Raw genomic sequence first — 23,293 nt, forward strand, 5'->3', positions numbered from 1 at the left:
ACATTATTAACATTTTATTGTCCCCCATGTAATGTTCCAAAATGTCAATGTTAAATTACTAACTTCTAAAAATATATTACTCTTTTTTTAGAGAAGCATGAGATAATTGAAGTTACCTTCTTTAACAGATTACAAAAAACTAAGATATAATTTACTTCATTTGCAATTTCTCTTTTAATTACTAACTTAAGAAATAACTTTGTTACCCATACCAGAATCTTGGTCACAGCTAAGGCAGTGTTAAGAGGGAAATTTATAGTCCTAAATGCCCACATCCAAAAGTTAGAAAGATCTCAAGGTAACAACTTAACATCACAACTGTAAGAACTAGAGAAGCAAGAGCAAAGAAACCCCAAAGCGAGCAGAAGACAAGAAATAATGAAAATAAGAGCTGAACTGAAGGAGATTGAGATAGGAAAAACCATACAAAAGATGAAGAAATCTAGAATTGATTTTTTTGAAAAAACTAATAAGATAGACTACTAACTAGAAGAAAAGAAAGAAAATCCAAATAAGCACAATTACAAATGGCAAAGGGAACGTAACCGCTGACCCCAAAGAGATACAAATAATCACTAGAGACTACTAGGAATACCTCTATGTACACAAATTAGAATATCTGGGAGAAGTGGATAAATTCCTAGACACCTAACACCCTCCCAAGCTGAACCAGGAGGAAATTGCTTCCCTGAATAGATCAGTAATGAGCTCCAAAACTGAATCAGTAATAAATACCCTACCAAAAAAAAAAAAGCCCAGAACCAGTTGGATTCACACCTGAATTCTATCAGATGTACAAAAAAAGAGCTGATACCATTCCTACTGAAACTCTTCCAAAAAATTCTGGAGGAGGTACTTCTCTCCAATTCATTCCATGAGGCCAGCACCATCCTGATACCAAAACCTGGTAGAGGCACAATGAAAGGAAGGATATGAGGACAATATCCTTGATGAACATAGATGCAAAAATCCACAAGAAAATACCAACAAACCGAATCTAATAGCACATCAAAAAGTGAATCTACCACAATAAAATAGGCTTTATCCCTGGAATACAAGTTTGGCTCAACATATGCAAATCAATAAATGTGATTCATCACATAAAGAAAATTAAAGACAGAAATCACATTGTAATCTCAGTAGATGTAGAAAAAGCTTTTGATAAAATACAACATCTTTTCATGTTAAAAACCCTCAAAAATGAGGCACAGAAGGAACGTACTTCAAAATAATAAGAGCCACTTATGACAAACCCACAGCTAACATCATACTGACTGAGTAAAAGCTAGAAGCATTCCCCTTGAACACTGGCACAAGATAAGGATGCCCTCTCTCACCACACCTATTAAACATCGTATTGGAAGTCCTGGCAAGAGCAATCAGGCAAAAGAAAGAAATAAAAGTCAATCAAATAAGAAGAGAGGAAGTCAAACTATCCCTATTTGCAGATGAAATGATTCTATATCTAGAAAACCCCATAGTTTCAGGATACAAGATCAATGTCCAAAGTCCGTAGCATTCCTATACAGCAACAACATCCAAGCTGAGAGCCAAATCAGGAACACAATTCCATTCACAGTAGCCACAAAAAAATAATAGTAATAAAATACCTAGGAATACAGCTAATCAAGGTGATGAAAAATCTCTACAATGAAACACTGCTGAAAAGAAATCAGAGATGATACAAACAAATAGAAAAACATCTGATGCTCATGGATAGGAAGAACAAATATTATTCAAATGGCCATACTGCCCAAAGCAATTTACAGATTCAATGCTATTCCTATAAAACTACTGAAGAAATTCTTCACAGTACTAGAAAAAAAAACTATTTTAAAATTCATAAAGAACAGAGCAAGAGCCCTAATATCCAAGGCAATCCTAAGCAAAAGGAACAAAGCTGGAGGCATCATGCTACCTGATTTCAAACTACACTATAGGGCTACAGTAGCCAAAACAGCATGGTACTTTTACAAACACAGACAGGTAGACCAATGGAACAGCATAAAGAGCTCAGAAATAATGCTGCATACCTAAAGCCATCGATCTTTGACAAAGCTGACAAAAACAAGCAATGGTGAAAGGACTCCCTATTCAATAAATGGTGTTGGGATGACTGGCTAGCCATATGCAGAAAATTGAAACTGGACCAATTCCTTACACCATATACAAAAATCAACCAAAAATGGGATGAAGACTTAAATGTATAACCTAAAACTATAAAAACCATGGAAGATAACCTAGGAAATATAATTCTGAACATAGGAACTGGTATAGGCATCATGACGAAGGACCAAGTTGCCAAAAGCAATTGCAACAAAAGCAAAAACTGACAAATGGGATCTAATTAAACCAAAGAGCTTGTTCACAGCAAAAGAAAACACCAAGAGAGTAAACAGACAACCTATAAAATGGAAGAAAGATTCTAATATCCAAAATCTATAAGAAACTTAATGAAATTTGCAAGCAAAATCAAACAATCTCATTAAAAAGTGGGCAAATAGCATGAATAGACAGTATATAGACATATAGAAGACATATATGCAGTCAACCATCATCTGAAGGAAAGCTCAACGTTACTAATCATTAGAGAAAAGCAAATCAAATCCACAATGAGATACCATTTCACATTAGTCAGAAGGGCTATTATCAAAAAGTCAAAAAAAAAAAAATAAAAAGATGTTGGTGTGGTTGTGGAGAAAAGGAAATGCTTGTACACTGCTAGTGGCAGTGTAAATTAGTTCAACCATTGTCGAAAGTAGTGTGACAATTTATGAGGGAGAAGATTAGTAAAAATAACTATTGGGTAATATGCTTAGTACCTGAGTAACAAAATTGTCTGTACACCACACTCCATGACACAACTTTGCCTGTGATAAACCTGCACACACACACCTGTGAACCTAAAATAAAAGTTAAAAAAATTCAGTGACTCAATCACTTTGTTCTCAGGGTCTTAATAGAATTTGTGATGTTCTTATGATTCTCCTTTTGCCATTTAGTACACACCTTTTTCATGTAAATACTTTGAAGAGTTTTGGATCTCTAATATTGCTTTATCTTGACAGTAGTCTTATTTAGAAAAATTTAACTTTGCAACTTGCATATACCTTTAGTATTTCTATCGTTAAAATTACCTAATATATTTCCTGTCAAAATGTAATATTTTGGAAGCACATTTTCAGTTTGAGGTTTTCATAGCAAATCAAAAGATGAGCAGTGATTGTGAAACTTGCAGAATGTTCTTATCATAACTAAAGATGGGAAATAGGACAGCCTTTTTATGACTTACAATTTTATCTCTGTATCTCTTCATCCATCCATTTATCTGTCTCATTCCAGATGTTCTTTTTTATCTCTTGTCTTTTTTTTTTTAATCCATCGGCCATTGTGATCAATTTACTTATACAATCTTGATTTGGGCTCATGGAATATGAGAAGGAACCTACTGAAGCTTATGGAAAAGTCTTTTTCTTTTCCTACATAAGGTACCTAAACTTCATCTGGATACTGTGGTACAGTGGGACAGACTCAGTCCCCAGGGTGAATTTAAAACATCTGAAGGAAGAGCTGAACAATTTCCACAAAACCAGAACCTGATTATATTGAAAAACCTGAGGACCAAACTCTTCCTAGAGTTTCCCTTACCATTGAAACTTCTATGTATTTGGGGCCATTTAATTACTTTCGTTTTTCTTCTTTGTTGTAGGAAGCATTTTTCTCTTCATTTTTTTAACATAATGAAATATGTCAACCATATGAAAAGTGCAGAGGATGAGATAATCAATACCTCTATATCAATTGCCCAACTTAAAGCAAATATTTTTTGTATTTGATTTTAAACTTTTTTACACCAAACAAAATATCACAAATACAACGTATATCATTTGTGTAAGCCCCCTAATTCAGTTCTTCTCTTCGTTCTCCCTTTCTCTGTCCCTGCATGTTAACCAAATCCTCAATTTCATATTTATTATTATAATGCATTTTTTCTGTGTTTATGTTCCATGTATGTATAAGTCCAAATAAAATATGCATAATTTTAAAATTCTGTCTGGTTTGCATTATATGTATTTGTGAAAAAAAATTATGCAACAGTCTTCTTTCTAGAACTTCTGGTTATAGTTTATGCATTTTTATTTCCAGGAACTATTTCTTTATAGAATATGAAGGGCATTACATCCTATACATATACAAAAATTTATTTATCTACTCACCTGTTGAGTCACAATCATGGTTTTCTAATTTTTCTTATTAAGGATTTTATATTTTTAATGTAATGAATGTTTATTTCTTGATAACAAGTGTTCATTTGCCATTCAGTAATTTTTTTTTGCTTACATAAGTTATATTTTTACTGGATCATCTCTCTTTTTACATTGATTTATAGAAGACTTTATTTATTGTATTTGAGTACTAGTACTTTATAAGGTGTATGCTTTAAAAATATCTTCCGTTCTATTGGTTGTTTTTAATATTGTTAATATTATATCTTATAATTTACAGTAAAAATTTTCACCATTGCTATGCTTTGTGCTTCGTGAGTCTTGTTAAGAAGTCCATTTGTATTCCAGGGTTATAAAACTATATTTTCCTGTGTTTTTTCTAAAATTTTATGTATTTTAAGAATTTTTTGTGTATTAATGTTTCTCTATAATTTCTAAAATACTAAAATTCTGACATTCACATTTAAATGTTTAATTAATACAGATTTATTTTGGAATGTCATAGAAGTAGGAATAAAGGTATTCTAATATCCCATATTTATAGCATATTCTCAAACAACGTGTAGTCTTTCCCCTTACAGATTTATTACATCAGGTCCCTATCAGTATGGGCGTATTTCAAGGATTCTGTTCTCTTGCTTGATCTGAGTAACGTGATCATAGACTATGTAACAATGTTATATTTCCTTAATTTCTGTAACTATAGTGTCTGGATATTTAGGAGCGTGATTCTTCCAAATCTGTAAGGCTCAGTTATCTTTCTACTTCTCTTCCTCCATCTCCCCCTTCTAAATCTTCTAAATATTTTTGGATATTTTTCTCCCTTTGCCTTTTCATTTGAAATGTAAGATCAACTTGTCAATTTTTGTAAAATATTCCTTTAGAATTTTAGTGAAATCTCTTTGGATGTGTAGAATAATTTGGGGTGAATGGCTGTTGCTATAATATGGAGTTCTCCCAGTAATGAATATGGATTATGAATATGGAGGTCTCCCAGTCATGAATATGGATTATGTATACAAACATACAGGACCATCCTGAAGAAGTTTCATAATATTGTCCATGAAGATCTACCTCATCATTAAAAAATACTTTTTTGTTAGTTTATGTATAGGTTACCTTGTGAGAATTTTTTTCATATTCTGTCAATTTCTGCCTTTCTATGTATTTGGAAGTACTGGATTGAGGGCATGTGTGCAGATTTTTTATACATTTCTTGTTAATTATTTCTTTTACATTAATGTAGCAATCCTCTTTTTTATACAGCATAAATGTAGGCAATTTTTGTCAGTTTAAAATAAACTAATTAATTAAAAAGAATTATCTCCAAGATATTCTATCTTGTAGCCATTGAAAATGTTTTGGTATGGCTGCCTCCTGTCTTTTTCTTGTGCAAAAGGATGTGAATGTGTACTTTTTTTTTCTTTTTCAACTTTTATTTTTGAATCGGAGTAATATGCACGTTTGTTATAAAGCTATATTGTGTGATGCTGAGATTCAGGGTATGACTGAAACTGTCAACTGGCTAGTGTGCATATAACCCAACAGGTAGTTTTTCAGCCCTGCCTCCCTCCAACACTGCCCCCTCTAGTAGTCTCTGGTACTTGTTGTTCCCATTTTTATGTCCATGTGTACTTAATGTTTAATTCCCGTTTATAAGGGAGAATATGTATGGAGTATTTGGTTTTCCGTTTGTGTTAGCTGACTTAGGATAATGGCATCCAGCAGCATCAATGTTGCTGCAAAAGACATGATTTCAATCTTTTTATGGCTGTGTAGTATTCCATGGTGTTTATATGCCACATTTTTTTATCCAATACCCAGCAGTCTTCTTTATTCTTATGAATGCTTTTGGCTTTAAAATCAATTTAATTTGGTATTAATGTAATTAAGTTAGCTTACTTTGTTAGAATTTTTTGTTCATCTTTTTAATTAATCTTAATTTCTTTATATTATAGGTTTGCCTTTAAAATCAGAGTGTAGCTTTTTGGAAAGTCTGAGAATATATTTCATGGGATTTTTTGTTCAAACTTGCTGTTCTTGTAATATGTTTAGTCTCATTACTATGATTATATTTTGTGCATTCTGCCTATTATTGTCTTGCTTTGCTGCTTTTTTTCTGATTTTTTTCTTTCTCTCTTGCCTTCTGGTTGACAGATAAAACTTTCTATGCTATGCTTTTTCCTATTGTAATTTGGAAGCCATGTGGGCTGATTCCTTCCTTCCTACCCCAGCTTTAAATTCAAAACCATTGCATAAGTCGTACATAAAAATGTAACCATGTAAAATATTTGAGTCTAAACTTATAAATTTTGCATTCTCCCTAAAGAAAAAATTTCTATTACTGTGATGGATTTCTTTAAATTTTGAATATAGTTACTGAAATATTAATTCTTTCAATTAAATTTATATTTACTCACTGGTTCCTTCCCCTTCTTTAAGGAGACAGAAAACATTAACACTTTTTAACCTCTTATTTGTTTAAAAATTTATTGACCTCTCCTCTGAGACAGTTTGTATTCCTAGATCTCTTAAAACATAAATATGCTTATTTTCAAGTTTTTGTCACAGTATTCTAAAACATCTTTACTTGGAGTGACTTTTTGTTTCACTTACTGATTTTGTTGCCTAGATTAGCATTCAATTTCTTAACATGTATTATCGTTTTCTGAGTTTATTTTTGCTTGTGTTTTTCTCACTCACTGTTTACCTTTCCCCATCTAGTGGTTAGTGGTTGCCTTGACCTGGCCTCTAGCCCAGCGTCTTTCAGTTTAGAACCAAGTCTTTCCCCATGTATTATTGCTGACATAGTCCAACCAGTGACTCAGATCTTAGGTAGATGGGTCAATTTCCTCTTTCTGGTTTGTAAGGAGCTCCTGATATTCTCTAACCCTATGCCCACAGGACCATATAAAATTCATGTCAAGGTTTGCAACAGATTTTCTTCAGCCTTCACCTGTGAATGACTCAAATCCTCTGTATAGTTTTAAGCCCTTTAAGTTTCTGTTTAAAAATTCCAGAGTTTTATGTACATCTAGGTGCACTTCTGAAGCATAACACTTCTGATTAAGTTCGGCTCATCAATTATCTTTTCTGTTATGATTCCATTTCAGGGAAATGCTCTTCGTTTTGTAGCCCAGCTCCATTTTTGTTTAATTTTTTTTTCTGTTTATGTTTTATCAATCATATTATCTACTATGTTTGTAGGAGAATGGGTTGTACTAAGACATGCCATTCTATGCCAATTTGACTAGAATGTCTCCTTTTTTGTTTAAGCCCCTTTGACTTATCTTTTTTGTTTAACCCCAAAGACTTTAAACTGATACAATATGTATACCTTCTCATATTTTAAAAACTTTCTCAAGGTGTTTTTAGTTTTGTCCTTTATTTATTGCTCCAACAACCCATAATGATAATTGGGATTATTTTAATAGTTCAGAAATTTGCAAACTGAATAGAGAATATGAGACCTGCTAAGAGCAGCAGGTAAGAGGTAGCAGGGCTAAGACTAATGTCTAATGATATAGTTCTTTTTTTCCCAATGATTTTATTTAATTTTATAATTTCTCTTTCAACTTTTATTGTAGGTTCAGGGGGTAAATATGGAGGTTTTTTATAAGGGAAAATTATGTGTTTCTGGGGTTTGATGTACAAATTATTTCATCACCCGGATAGTGAGCCTGGTGCCTTATAGGTAGTTTTCTGGCCCACATCCTATTCTTACCCTCTCTTTGCAAGTAGTCTCAGTGTCTACTGTTCCCATCTTTATGTCCATGTAAGCCCAATGTTTAGCTTGCACTTACGAGTGAGAACATGAAGTATTTGGTTTTCTGTTCCTGTGTTAATTTGCTTAGGATAATGGCCTCCAGCTTGCATCCGTGTTGCATCAGAGGTCATGATTTTGTTTTTTATGGCTGTGTTATATTGTATAGTTTATATGTACCACATTTTCTTTATCCAGCCCACCATTAATGAGCATGTAGGTTGATTCCATGACTTTTCTATTGTGAATAGAGCTGCAATGCATATACAACTGCATAGGTCTTTTTGGTAGAGTTATTTATATTCCTTTCAATATATACCCCATAATGGGATTGCTGGGTCAAATGGTAATTCTGTTTTATGTTCTTTGAGAAATCTCCAAACTGCTTTCCACAGTGGCGGAACTAATTTTACTTTCCTGCCAACGCGTATAAGCATTCCCTCTTCTTCACAACCATGCCAACATCTATTATTTTTTGACTTTTTAATAACAGCCCTTCTGAGTGGTGGGAGATGATGCTTTCTTGTGGTTTTGATTTGCTTTTCTCTGATGATCAGTGATATTGAACTTTTTTATATGCTTGTTGGCCTTGTGTATGTCTTCTTTTGAGAAATGTCTCTTCATGTCCTTTGCCTATTTTCTTAATGGTGTTTGTTTTGCTTAATTTGTTGAAATTTCTTATAGATATTGATTATTAGACCTTTGTCAGATGCATAGTTCGAAAATATTTTTTCTATTCTATGCGTTGACTGTTTACTCTGTTGATAGTTTCTTTGCTGTGCAGAGTTTCTTTAGTTTCATTAAGTCCCACTTACTAATTTTTGTTTTTGTTGCAAATGTTTTTGGATTCTTTCTCATGAAATCTTTGCCAAGTCCTGTGTTTACCATGGTGTTTCCTAGGTTTTCTTCTAGAATTTTTATAGTGTGAGGCCTTACATTTAAGTTTTTAATACATTTTAAGTTGATTTTTTTAATGGTGTAAGGAAGGGGTCCAGTTTCAGTCTTCCACATATGACTAGCCAGTTACCCCAGCACCATTTGTTGAATAGGGAGTTCATTCCTCATTGCTTGTTGTTGTCACCTTTGTCAAAGGTCAGATGGTTATAGATGAGTGGCTTTATTTCTGGGTTCTGTAACCTGGTCCATTTATCTATGTGTTTGTTTTTGTACCTGTACCGTGCTGTTTTAGTTACTGTAGCCTTGTAATATAGTTCAAAGTCAGGTAGTGTGATGGCCCAGCCTGGTGCTTTTTGCTTAGGATTGATTTGGTTTCCCTGGGCTCTTTTTTGGTTTAATATGAATTTTCTAATAGTTTTTACTAATTCTGTGAAAAATGATGTTGGTATTTTGATTGGAATAACATTGAATCTGTAAATTTACATTGAGTAATATGTTTCTTTTAACAATATTGATTCTTTCTATTCATGACCGTGGAATGTTTTTCCATTTGTTTGTTATCATCTCTGATTCTTTTACTAGTGTTTTGCAATTCTTGTAGTACAGATCTTTCACTTCCCTGGTTAGTTATATTCCTCAGTATTTTATTCTTTTCATGGCTATTGTAAATGGGATTGCCTTCTTGATTTGGCTCTCAGCTTGAATGTTATTAGTGTGTAGAAATACTACTGATTTTTTTGTACATTGATTTTGTATTAGGAATCTTTACTGAAGTTGTTTATCAGTTCCAGTAGCCTTTTGGCAGAGTCTTTAGGATTTTCTAGGTATAGAATTATATCATTAGCAAAGAGAGATAGTTTGACTTCCTCTTTTCCTATTTGAAAGCCATTTATTTCTTTCTCTTGTCTGATGGCTCTGGCTAGGCCTTCCTGTATTATGCTGAATAGGAGTGATGAGAGTGGCATTCTTGTCTTGTGCTGGTTTTCAAGAAAAATGCTTCAGCTTTTGCCCATTGATTATGATGTTGGCTTTGGGTTTGTCATAGGTGACTCTTACTATCATCAAAGGTATGTTCCTTCGATGCCTAATTTGTTGAGGGTTTTAAACATGCATGGGTGTCAAATTTTATGAATGCCATATCTGAGTCTATTCAGTTGATTATGTGGTTTATATTTTTAGTTCTGTTTGTGTGATGAGTTACATTTACTGATTTTCATGTTTCAAACCATCATCGCATCTCAGGGATAAAGCCTACTTAATCATGGTGGATTAGCTTTTTGATGTGCTGTTGCGGTGAGTTTGCTAGTACTTTGTTGAGGATGTTTGCATCTATGTTCATTAGGAATATTGGCCTGCAGTTTCCTTTTTTGTTGTGTCTCTGCCAGGTTTTAGTATCAGAATGATAATGGCTTCATAGAATGAGGTGGGGAGGAGTTCCTTCTCTTTGATTTTTTGGAATAATTTCAGTATAGTTGGAACCAGCTCTTCCTTGCCTGTCTGGTAGAATTTTCTGTGAATTTGTTTGGCCCAGGACATTTCCTGGTTGGTAGGTTTTGTATTACACATGCAATTTGGAACTCGTAATTAGTCTGTTCAAGATATGAGTTTGTTCCTGTTTTAATCTTGGAAGGTTGTATGTTTATAGAAATTTGTCCATTTCTTCTAGATTTTCCAGCTTGTCTGCATTGAGGTGTTCATATTAGTCTCTGATGGCTTTTTATGTTTCTGAGGGATTAGTGTTAATGTCACCTTTGCCATTTCTGATTATGTTTGTTTGAATCTTCTCTCTTTCTTTATCATCCTAGCTAGCAGTCTATCAATCACGCTTATTCTTTTGAAGAACCAACATTTGGTTTCATTGATCTGTTATGTGGATATTCTTGTCTCAATTTTATTCATTTCAGATCTGATTTTTGTGATTTCTTTACTTCTGCTTGCTTTTGGGTTGGTTTGCTCTTGTTTTTCTAGTTCCTCTAGGTGTGATGTTAGGTTAACTTGATAACTTTCTAACTTCTTAATGTAGGGATTTAGTACAATATACTTTCCTCATAACACTGCTTTAGCTGTGTACCAGAGACTCTGGTATGTTGCATCTTTGTTTTAATTAGTTTCAAATAATTTTTATTTCTGTCTTAATTACTTTTTTTCACAAAAGTAGTTCAGGAGCAGGTTGTTTAATTTCAATGTAATTATATTGTTTTGAGAGATATTATTGCTATTGATTTCTGTTTTTATTGTGCTGTAGTCTAAGAGTGTTCTTGGGATGATTTTGGTTTTTTTGAATGTGTGGAGAATTGCTTTGTGGCTGAGTGTGTGGTCAATCTTAGAGTATATGCCATCTGAAGATAAGAAGAATGTATAATCTGTTGTTGTTGGGTGTAGTATTCTGTAGATGTCTGTTAGGTCCATTTGTTCAAATACTGAGTTTAGGTCCCAAACATTTTTTTTTTAATTTTTTGCTTCCATGATTTGTCTAACACCGTCAGTGGAGTTTGAAGTCTCCCATGGTTATTTTGTGGTTATCTAATTCTCTGTAGGTCTCTAAGAACTTGTTTCATGAGTCTAGGTACTCCTGTGTTGGGAGCATATATTTCTAGGATATGTAAGTCTTCTTTTTGAATTGAACCCTTTATTATTATGTAATATCCTTCCTTGTCCTTTTTTATCATTGACGATGTAGTTTGTTTTGTCTGAAACAGGAATAGCAACCCCTGTCCTTTTTGTTTTCCATTTGCTTGATAGATCCTTCTCTTGCCACTTGATGCCTTCTGAGTGGAGTTTTTAGTCCATTTCCATTCAAGTTCAATATTGGTATGTGAGGATTTGAACCTGTCATCATGTTGTAAGTTGGTTATTATGTAGCCTTGATTGTATAGTTGCTTTATAGTGTCAGTGGGGTATGTACTTAAATATGTTTTTGTGGCGGAAGTTTCTGTGTTTAACTCTCCCTTCAGGACCTCTTGTAAGGCAGATCTGGTTGTAAACAATTACCTTAGCATTTACTTGTCTGAAATGGATTTTATTTCCCCTTCACTTTTGTAGCTTAGTTTGGGTGGATATGAAATTCTTTGTTGGAATGCTTTTTGTTAAGGATGCTGAATATAGGCTCCCAATCTCTTCTAGCTAGTAAGGTTTCTCCTGAAAAATTCACTGTTAGACTGATGACATTACCTTTGTATATAACCTGTCCCTTCTCTTTCGCTGCCTTTAAGATTTTTGTTGTTGTTGTTCACATTGACCTTGGACAATCTGATGACTATATGCATTGGAATGGTTGTCTTGTGTAGTGTCTTACAGGCATTCTCTGAAATTCCTGAATTTGCACGTCAGCCTGTCTAACAAGGTTAGGGAAATTTTTGTGGTTTTGTGGACAGTATTCTCAAATATGATTTCCAATTTGCTTGCTGTTTCTCCATCTCTTTCAGGAATCCCAATCAGTTATAGGTGTAGTCTCTTCAGATAATCCTGTATTTCTTGGAGGTTTGTTCATTTCAAAAAATTTTTATTTTTTTCTACTTGAGTTGATTCGTAGAAGTCTTTGAGATTCTTTCCTCAGCCTAGTATATTAATGCTTCAAATTGCATTATTAAATTCCTATAGTGAAATTTTTATTTCCACAAGTTCAGTTTGGTTCTTTCTTAAAATGTCTATGTTGTCTTTCAATGCTTGAATTGTTTTACTGATTTCCTTTGATTGGGTTTAAACTTTGTCCTGTATCTTGTTGAGCTTCCTTGACATCTAGATTGTGAATTCTGTGTTGCCATTTCAGCCATTTCCATCTGGTTAAGAATCATTGCTGCACAGCTAGTGTAGTCACGTGGAGGTTAGAAGATACTCTGGATTTTAGAGTTGTCAGAATCATTATGCTGACTCCTTCCCATCTGTGTGGACTGATCTACATTTAATCTTTGAAGTTTTTTGGATGGGGCTTTTGGCTTTTATATTCTTTGATGCCCTTTAGGGTTTGATTGTGATATCAGTTGGGTTTAGTTTATTGCTTCATTTCTGTATGCTTTCCAGGGCCAAGGCTCAGCTCAGCACTCCTGGGCTGCATGCTCTTACCCTGGCAGGCTAGGACCAGGAATGTAGCTTTGTTTTCTGGTCCCTGGAGGTCAAGCACCTGCTGCACTTAGTAGGGGGCCATGCATTCACAGTCCGTTGGCAACAACACTCCAATGGGGCTGCCAGCAAAAGCACTCCAGCCAGGCAGTATGTTGTGTTCAGGGGGCTGTGGGCAAGTGCACACCAACAGAGGCAGGGGGGATGAAGGTGAGTGAACAGTGGTGGGGCAGTTGTGGGTGCATTTGTGTTGGTGTGGCAGTGGGGCATGTGCATGCTGCCTGATGGTGGGACAGCCATGGGCACGTGTGTGCTGGCAAGGGTAGGACTTCAAAGAAACTTCAGAGTTGTTAAGTCTTGACATAATGCCATTTTCTGGTTTCCAGGATGTGCCAGCATCCTTTCTACATATCTCCCAGTACCTACAGGTAACAGGGCAACAGAGGCTGTAATGGAGCCTCCTCAGGACTCCCAGAGCTGAGGAGACAGAGCAGTAGGCATCCAGTTATATTGCTTTTTGACTATCTGACTTATATAAAAGAAATTTCCCACACATTAGTCATTTATATTTCAAATATGTATTTTTTAATCACATTGATTTATCACCTGCATTTTTAATTACTTCTTTATATTGACTTTTAAATATATTTCTTTGAAAATGAAATTTTTTATTACTGGTTTGGTAAACTAGTTATGTTTTTCTAAGTAATATTAAAATAAATACATAATTATTAATGATTTTTTTCATTAATCACCTAAAGTCACTTTGGTCATCAGTTGATGCTCTTAGGACAAATGTGATAAACCAGCTGAGTGCAGTGGTTCTTGCCTATAATCCCAGCATGTTGAGAGGCCAAGATGGGAGAATTACTTGAGACCAGGAGTTAGAGTCAAACTTGGGCAACATAGTGAGACCTCATCTCTGCAGAAAATGAAAAAAGAAATCAGTCAAGCATGGTAGAATATGCCTGTGGCACCAGCTACTCAGCAGGCTGAGGTGGTAGGATCACTTGGGCTGCGAAACACAAGGCTACAGTGAGCTATGATCACCACTGTATTCCAGCCTGGGAGACAGAGCAAGACCCTGTCTTAAAAAAAAAAATTGGGGTATGCCATACTGTTTCCCTTACCTAATATTATGTATTATTGGCTATAGGCATTTAACAATGCAAAGATCCAAATAATTTCCAAAACATGGGCAGTGCTTTTTGGATCCATTTGGAAAAGATCATTTTATTCTATTAGATTGTTGCATGTAGAAATTTTAAGTATCAGTGAATTTTTTTTGTAATCGCCTCATTGAAACCTATAAATAGTGGTTCCCAATTCAATTGTTTCAATAAACTATTTGAGACAGTAAAATGTACCCATAATTTAAAACAACATTGTTCATGTAGGCAGATGTAGAATATGTATCTTAGATTTCTTTTTCAAAGAGAGGCTGTCTTTTTTCACCTTTTACTGAAAAGTAAAGAGATCTTAGTGTTTGTTTTTTATATACTCTGTTTCACATTCAATGATATGATGTGAAATATGATAACTATTTTTATCTTGTCAGCTGTAAATGGAAGAAACTAAAACAAACTTTTTATGTTTTTCTCTTTTGGAGATAAATAGTTTCTTTGAAGATATTTTACTATATAAAGAAGATTTAATTTGAGAATTACAGAGATTCATGGGTGCAGATGGAGTTGGCTCCCAGAGTTGTGCTGTGAATATGGATGCTGCAGTAGGGACCCTTGATCTATGCTTCATTAGAGTCTTGTAATCATTTCCATGGTTGATCTTGGTTTCAAAATCTTTTCTACCATCTGCTTCACAAGGATAGCAATTTCCTACCAGAGCTTCTCCACTTCCCAAAGCATACTAAGAAAGATTTTTACTAACTTGAAAAAAAAATCTTATCATTAGGGTTGTTTGTGGTGGTGGTGCTTTTGTTTTCCTAGAGGTGATAACCATGTGTGTTTGTGTGAGTGTTTCAATTCTGGTAAACTCATTTTTGATAAAACAAGATGAATCTTATATACCTGACACATTCTAAGACATTCTCACCCTTCTTTTTTTTTAATCTCCCCTTGTAAATAAACAAATAAGTCAATAGTAGCAAACCTTATATGTAGAGTTCTACTCTTTTATATCTTTGAATCACGACTTTCTCCAATTTATCCATCCAGTAGATATCAAATCTAGGAGTTGTGATGCTGGAGTCACAGGCATGCAGGCAATGGAAATAATTTGGCTACATGTTCTTGAGCTTCAGCATCTTAAGGTCACAGGAAGAGGGGAGCATATTTTGGTGGAAGCCCTTTCCTTTTGTTTCCTGATAATATACCCAGCACTTAGTTTTGAATCTTGGTTTATAAGAAGTGAAATCCAGAGGTTTCTGATAGCACAAGAATGGAGTAAAATTTTGCCTTCCCTGCATAATATCCATTTTTTTCATTGCTCTTGGCCTTTTAAAATGAGCTTAGGCTTGAAGTAAAAAGAGTGTGCTACTTATGTAAAACAGATTTATTAGACTAGGTCTCTGAGCAGATTGATGCCCCTGAGCTCTTCCTATGTAGGAATGTTGAAACCAGCACTGGTATTCAGAATTTAATTTGATTACATTAGTTTTCAACATAAGAGGCAGAAGTGAATAATGCAAAACTATCCAACTAATGCAAAAATAAAGACAAAAATATAGACATGTTCACAAGATGATTACTTATTTACTGCTTAACAGTCCAAATGTTGCAACTATTTTAGCAGTTAGAAAAAAAGGCTAGAGTTCTTATTTGTGACTTAATATACCAAATAAATGATTTAAATCTATTCATAACAGGAATTTTTCTATTAGGCTAGATTTTTTTCTAACTTATTTTCAATTATAGAATTATTTTTCTTTTAAAAAGTGTATTGCAGCAATCATCAGATCTGGTTAACCCCCTAGACGGTGTTTCATCTCTCATTGCTTTTTCAAATTCCTGCCATGATCCAGGTCCTATTTGTATTTTGACCTTCGAAAATAAGCTGGGATTAACCTATTTCTGGTGGATTTCTGGAATATAAACTGAGGTCTTCATTTCCTTTATACTTCGGTCTTCATTTCCTTTATACTTCGGTCTTCATTTCCTTTATACTTCTTTCAGAATCAGAAAGGTGTCCCAAAGAGGGTTTCTCCTGATGGTCTTGGTATTCTGTTAAGAAAATTAATCCTTGAAACTCTTCGTATTCAAAAGAGAGCTGATTATTCATCCTAAAATGACCACATCTTCTAAAAACATTTTCTTTTATTTCATAAGAAGAGATATTCTTTTTTTTCCAACAACTTTATTCAGATATACCCCCACATACCCTGCAATTCACTTATTTGTACAATTCAATTGTTTTTGGCATATTGCATTATTAATTTTTAAAAATTGTGGTTAGATATATATAAGTAAAATTTGACATTTTATTCATTTTTAAATGTACCATTCAGTGGCATCGTTTACATTTACAATGCTGTGCAACCATCATCATTATCTATTTCCAAACAATTTTTATCACCCCAGACAAAAACTCCATAATCAATAAATAAGGACTCCCCACTTCTGTCTCCCTAGAGCCCCTGGTTAGCTCTAACCTACTTTCTAAAAAAAAATTTTTTTAAAAAGGAATATTCTTTATTGAGTTGTTTACTTAGCTTTTCAAATTGTTTTGAGATCATTGCCAAATTATTATAGAAACAGAAATGATCTCAAGATGAAGAGCCATTTAGCTAAGATTTTCAACAATGAAGAGTTTCTAAGTAATATTAAAGTAAAATAATGGCTATCTTATTGAATTATTTTCTTCTTTAGGTGAAATCTGAAACACTCACACATTTTTAAAACATGTTATTTTGAGAATTTGATATGTGTGAGTGATACTTGCATATAACCTACATTACTCATGCAATGAAAAGACAGAAAAGAAAAATAAACATGTCATTTTTACTGTCTGGAAATTGTTACTCCATTTTCTTTCCCATTTCTCTGGACTGTTTCTGGAATAATAATAGTCTAAACTTCAAGGAAAGCAGCCACAATGTCAGTTCTGTTCCCATGGTCCCAGAATTACTTTTTGCACCACACTTAGCTTTCCAAATTCTCAGGCACCTCCTGAAGTGCTAGTCTCTTTGGTTTTGAGGCTTATCTTCCTGCTCTGCCTACATTTCATAAATAAGGACGTTTATCTCCAGGCAGTCCTGCCACAGTCTAATCCCAGTTATGTGTGGCACCCTTCACGGGCCCATTTAGCACCTATACCGTTATCCTGAAGAGGCAGGTGCAAAAGCATTTCATTTCCTTTTCGGTGGAGGGAAGTATCCTCCATTGCTCTTCATCTGTTTGCTAGTGCCAGTTGAATAAATTCTCTTGCTCTACAGAAATAACTGGTCCAAAATTAAATACTGCCTGAAAATATTCTCTATCAATACTGCACTCTTTCTTTATTTAGACTCAATGCCTAATGTCACAACATGGGTTTTTAGTTTTCAGGCAATATTAATTTAAATTATACTTAAATTAATATAATTTATTAAATTATATTAATTTAATAAAGTGTATTTATTAAATAATAAATATTTATTTAAAATAAATAAAACTTAAAGCTAAAATTAGTTTCAATACATACTGATATGGTTTGGCTATGTCCCCACCCATATCTCAACTTGAATTACATGTCTCAGAATTTTCCCGTGTTGTGGGAGGGACCCAGGGGAGGTAATTGAATCATGGGGGCCAGTCTTTCCCATGCTACTCTCATGATAGTGAATAAGTCTCACGAGATCTAATAGGTTTATCAGGGGTTTCTGCTTTTGCTTATTCCTCATTTTCTCTTGCCACTGCCATGTAAGAAGTGCCCTTCACCTCCCACCATGATTCTGAGGCCTCCCCAGATATGTGGAACTATAAGTCCAATTATACCTCTTTTTCTTCCCAGTGTTGGCTATGTCTTTATCAGTAGCATAAAAACAGACTAACACAGTAAATTGGTACCAGTAGAGTGGGGCATTACTGAAAATATACCTGAAATTGTGGAAGTGACTTTGGAACTAGGTAACAGGCAGAGAGGTTGGAACAGTTTGGAGGACTCAGAAGAAGACAGGAAAACGTGGGAAAGTTTGGAACTTCCTAGAGATTTGTTGAATGACTTTGCCCAAAATGCTGATAGCGATATGGACAACAAAATTCAGGCTGAGGTGGTCTCAGATGGAGATGAGAAACTTGCTGAGAACTGGAATAAAGGTGGCTCTTGTTACGTTTTAGCAAAAAGACTGGTGGTGTTTTGCCCCTGCCCTAGAGATTTGTGGAACTTTGACCTTGAGAGAGATGATTTAGGGTATCTGGCAGAAGAAATTTCTAAGAAGCAAAGTGTGCAAGTGGCGACTTGGGTGCTGTTAAAAGCATTCAGTTTTATAAGGGAAGCAGAGCATTAAAGTTTAGACAATTTGCAGCCTGACTATGTGATGGAAAAGAAAATCACATTTTCTGGGCAGAAATTCAAGCCAGCTGCAGAAATCTGCATAAGTAACAAGGAGCCTAATGTTAATCCCCAAGACCATGGGGAAAACGTCTCCAGGCTATGTCAGAGACCTTCACGGCAGCCCTTGCCATCACAGGCCCAGAGGCCCAGATGGAAAAAGTGGTTTTGTAGGCTGGGCCCTGGGTCCCCATGCTGTGTGCAGCCTAGGGACTTGGTGCCCTGTGTACCAGCCGTGCCAGCCTTGGTTGAAAGGGGCCAATGTAAAGCTCAAACTGTGGCTTCAGAGGGTGGAAACCCCAAGCCTTGGCAGCTTCCATGTGGTGTTGAGCCTGCAAGTACACAGAAGTCAAGAATTGGGGTTTAGGAACCTCTGCCTAGATTTCAGAAGATGTACAGGAATGTCTGGTTGCCCAGGCAAAAGTTTGCTGCAGGGGTGGGGCCCACATGGAGAACCTCTGCTAGGGCAGTGCAGAAGGAAAATGTGGGGTTGGAGCCCCCCACACAGAGTCCCTACTGGGGCAATGCCTAGTGGAGCTGTGAGAAGAGGGCCACCATTCTCCAGACCCCAGAATGGTAGCTCTACCGACAGCTTGCACTGTGCACCTGGAAAAGCCACAGACACTCCATACCAGCTGGTGAGAGCAGCCAAGAGGGAGGCTGTACCCTGCACAGCCATGGGGGCGGAGCTGCCCAAGACCATGGGAACCCACCTCTTGCATCAGTGTGACCTCGATGTGAGATCTGGAGTCAAAGGAGATCATTTTGGGGCTTTAAAATTTGCCCCGCTGGATTTCAAACTTGCACAGCCCTGTAACCCCTTTGTTTTGGCCAATCTCTCCCATTTAGAATGGCTGTATTTACCCAATACCTGTACCTCCACTGTTTCTAGGAAGAAACATTGTTTCTAGCTTGCTTTTGATTTTACAGGCTCATAGGTAGAAGAGAATTGCCTTGTCTCAGGTGAAACTTGGAACTGTGGACTTTTGGGTTAATGCTGAAATGAGTTAAGACTTTGGTGGACTGTTGGGAAGGCATGATTGGTTTTGAAATGTGAGGACATGAGATTTGGAGGGGCCAGGGGTGGAATGATATGGTTTAGCTGTGTTCTGCCCACCAAATCTCAACTTGAATTGTATCTCCCAGAATTCCCCCATGTTGTGGGAGGGACAGGGGAAGGTAATTGAATCATGGGGGCCAGTCTTTCCCATGCTATTCTCGTGACGGTGAATAAGTATTACGATATCTGAAGGGTTTATTAGGCGCTTCTACTTTTGCTTCTTCCTCATTTTCTCTTGCCACCACCATGTAAGAAGTGTCTTTTGGGTCCTGCCATGATTCTGAGGCCTCCCCAGCCATGTAGAACTATAAGTCCAATTAAACCTCTTTTTCTTTCCAGTCTCAGGTATGTCTTTACCGGCAGCATGAAAACAGACTAATACACATACATATTATTTGATTTGATTCTTTTTGCAGATATACTAGTTTGTATTCTAAAATGCTAATAAATGTAATTCTTTTTTATTGCATTATTTAGTGAAATATGTATATAATATTACTTGCACAAATCATAAAATTCTTAATTTGAGTATTAATGCATGTATTCCCTTGAGACTGGGCACTCAAATGGGATGATCATATTTTAATCCTGAAAACTCACATTTTTATTTTGCTAATGTGATGGATTAATAAAGAAGTCACTCTGTGCTATTTTCTGTAACTCAAACACTTATTGGGCAAAGACAAATAAGCATGAGGTATATGTTTTAAAGATTATGAGCAAAGCATACAGTTGGCAGTTCAGCAGAAATTGAAAAAACTTATAATGCAAATATTTGCCCATGAGTTTACACATGGAACATGGCTATAATGTCAAGTAAAATGAAGGAAACCTAGCAATTAAGCGTGAATTTTAAAACAAGGGTTGTGTTTGTTATTTAACTGCTGATTTTCTGAATATTCATAGAATACATAATTCAAACCAGAATTGGTATTTTATAAAAAAGAAATACTAGATTTTATATCATATTTTATCATTGCTTTTTTGGTAACTTCAGTGGAAATAAAATTTAAAGCTTCATAATTTATTTTTTTTTCTGTTTACATTTTTAAAAATCTTATTATGTATTATTATAGAAAGTCAAGCTCTGTATTTTTCAATAATTACTTAAGCATATTACTAAGATTCATGTCTTAAACCCCACAAAAACATTATCAAATAACTTATATGTAGGCTTCCATTTGGGAAAAAATAGAACATAATAAAAATTTTTAGTATTTTATTTAATTCATATGATTGGTTTACATATATGATCTATTATATAATTAAATCCAGTTTTAAGCATTTGTATTGTAGGCTTTTCTTGGGTCTTCTATGCAATTTCAACAGCATACTTATATTCTAATACTTTTAAAATACTTTTCCTTTAAGGCACTAACACATCGTTTAGATAATGGCCACTAATAATGAGACTGAACCTTGCATTTCAATTTTTTATATCCAGGCATATATGGCTCCTTTAAGAAATCTGGACTGAGAATCCAATAGCCCTCTGCTGTTTAGCCTAAGAGCTGAGCTTTAGTTGTGTTTAGGCAATAAACAAATTTCCTTTGATTCTCAGAGGATGGTGTTATAAAGATGAGTAAGAGGTTATTAATTCCCTGAAGGAACTTTTAATGTAGTCAGTTGGATAATGATTAGCATTTGAACAGAGCTTTCCTTAGTAAAGCATTTTCACACACACAGATTCAATTGGTAAGTATTTGCAGCTTGTAGTTTATGGGTGTTTGTTTGATCTCCAGATAAATCTGATGGCTTAATACAGATACATGTTTTTCTTCTGTAATCAAACTGTGACCCTGCACGTGAGACATGTTTTAAAAATATATGTCATTGAGCATAAAGGAAACAAGGAAATGTGGCAAGTTGAGTGTAAAACCTATCATGATTCCTCAAAAACCTACTCAAGTTATGTTCTCATACTGTGGGCTTTTTTGTATCTTCTTATTGGAAGAATAAGCAAATGCTTAGGGTGGAGTTTTTAAAACAGATTTGGGATGTTGATTAATTCTGCACAGGCCAAAAATGTAAATGCACATTTGTCATGAATTCAGGTTTGGTACACTCCCCTCCAACAAATTCAAATCATTTTCTGTTATTTTCCAATGGCCAATGCCAAGCCTAAACTTTAGACATTTTCCTTGTAGTATGGATCATCATACTTTGGATAATTGAAAACACTTTAATGATTTGCTTCAAACATTCACCAGATAATTTTCAAGCCTTTTCCACTTTGGTTTGATTAGCCTTGTCTGAGACTGTGTCTAAAATACATGAGAGGAACAAAAGAAGGAATTGTTCAGCTTGTAGTTGGCAGGAATGTTCTATTGCTGAATAAGTTCACAAGTTATGGCTGGAATGATTTGGTAATAGTTTTTCCACTGTGCATAGCCAGACAATCTCAGCCAACCAGCAGAACAGAATCTATACTGTCAAAATGGAAAAAGTAGTGGCAATTATGAAGCTGGGGGATTCTGGCAGTACATGCAGAATTTGGCTCTTTCACTTTGCCATGAGGAGGAACATATAGGCACCAGCTATAGCAGCTTGCTCTGCTGCTGTATTGCCCGGAGACTATCTGACACTGAAGATTAATTACAAAGCCCAAGTTCTTGGTTCAGAATTCTTCATTCAAGTGCTCTGAGAACCTCTGTCAGTAAAGATTCTGACATGCATTGTTACTTCCCTATTCTGTTGACTGTATAACAGAAAAAAAATAGCAAACATTTGTAAGCACTTATGTGCTTTTAAAAGTGTGAAATTCTTTCCATATATTAACTTAGTTAACTCTCACATTAACCCTATGAAGCTAGTACATTTTTTAGCCCTCTTTTCTAAGATAAGGAAACAGAAGTACAGAGAAATAGCCCCCAAGTACCTTGCCTGGGATTACATAGCTAATGAGTCTGATTATAGAAACCACACTTCTACCACCATTCTTTAGTGTCTCGATATGAAGAACACAGTTCAAGAGGAAAATCTATATTCTCTTCTATAGGCCCTTAGGCCACTTTCTATGGATTTCTTTTTCTTTCTTTTCTTTTTTTTTTTTTTTTTTTGATAATTTTTTTTTTTGGGAGAGTGGAGGTGGATACAGAGATATGTAATTTCCTTCTGAAGTATTAAAATAGAGAAAATAGTGTTTGCCATTTTTTGCTTTTCTGCTTCAGCATTATAATTTTATGAATGTCTAATTTTTTTAATAATGTCAGGAGTATTCGTTGTAGATTTAAAGTGAAATATGATTAGAAAATTTGACAGTTTTTGTTTTTGATTGTTGGTCTTGTTAAATGTTTTAACCATAAAATTAATACTGTATGATAATTAAATAATGCCTGCATACTCTATTCATTAGATTATTATTTTTAGTTAGTATTTTGCAGTGAAATGTTATAATTTAGTTATAATTTAACAGAAGTGTTTTCTGTCATCCATGTGTATATAATTAATATGTGGGTGAGAATTCTGGGCGTTTTATTCATTGTCACGTTCCCAGTAACCAGGAGGGTTCCTAACACATACTTAGTGCCCAGTGAGAGTTTATTGACTATATTCATGTGTGGATGAATGATGAAGTTAAACTCCTTGAGCTTATTCAAATGTATAATTTTGCTTTTCTTTACTAAATATTCAAGTTATTGTTGATGAAGAAAGTCAATAACATAAGAAGTAGCAAGAAGCTGAGAATAACGTGCCCTTTCTCAACCCCCACCCCAAACTGACTCTTTTGAGCTCCTTGAGGAAGAGTACTTTTTCACTCATTTCTGCATTCCTAGTACTGACACAGCGTAGTGCTCTACA

General features: G+C 35.0%; 1 protein-coding gene across 3 annotated transcripts in view; it reads left to right on the plus strand.

The window, feature by feature from the left end:
- Positions 1 to 23,293, plus strand: part of PRR16 (proline rich 16) — a 326,938-nt gene that overhangs the window by 128,515 nt on the left and 175,130 nt on the right. The gene's annotated exons all lie outside the window — the stretch shown is intronic.

This window comes from Pan paniscus, chromosome 4, assembly GCF_029289425.2.
Source record: "Pan paniscus chromosome 4, NHGRI_mPanPan1-v2.0_pri, whole genome shotgun sequence".
In the NCBI taxonomy this organism is placed as follows: Eukaryota; Metazoa; Chordata; class Mammalia; order Primates; family Hominidae; genus Pan; species Pan paniscus.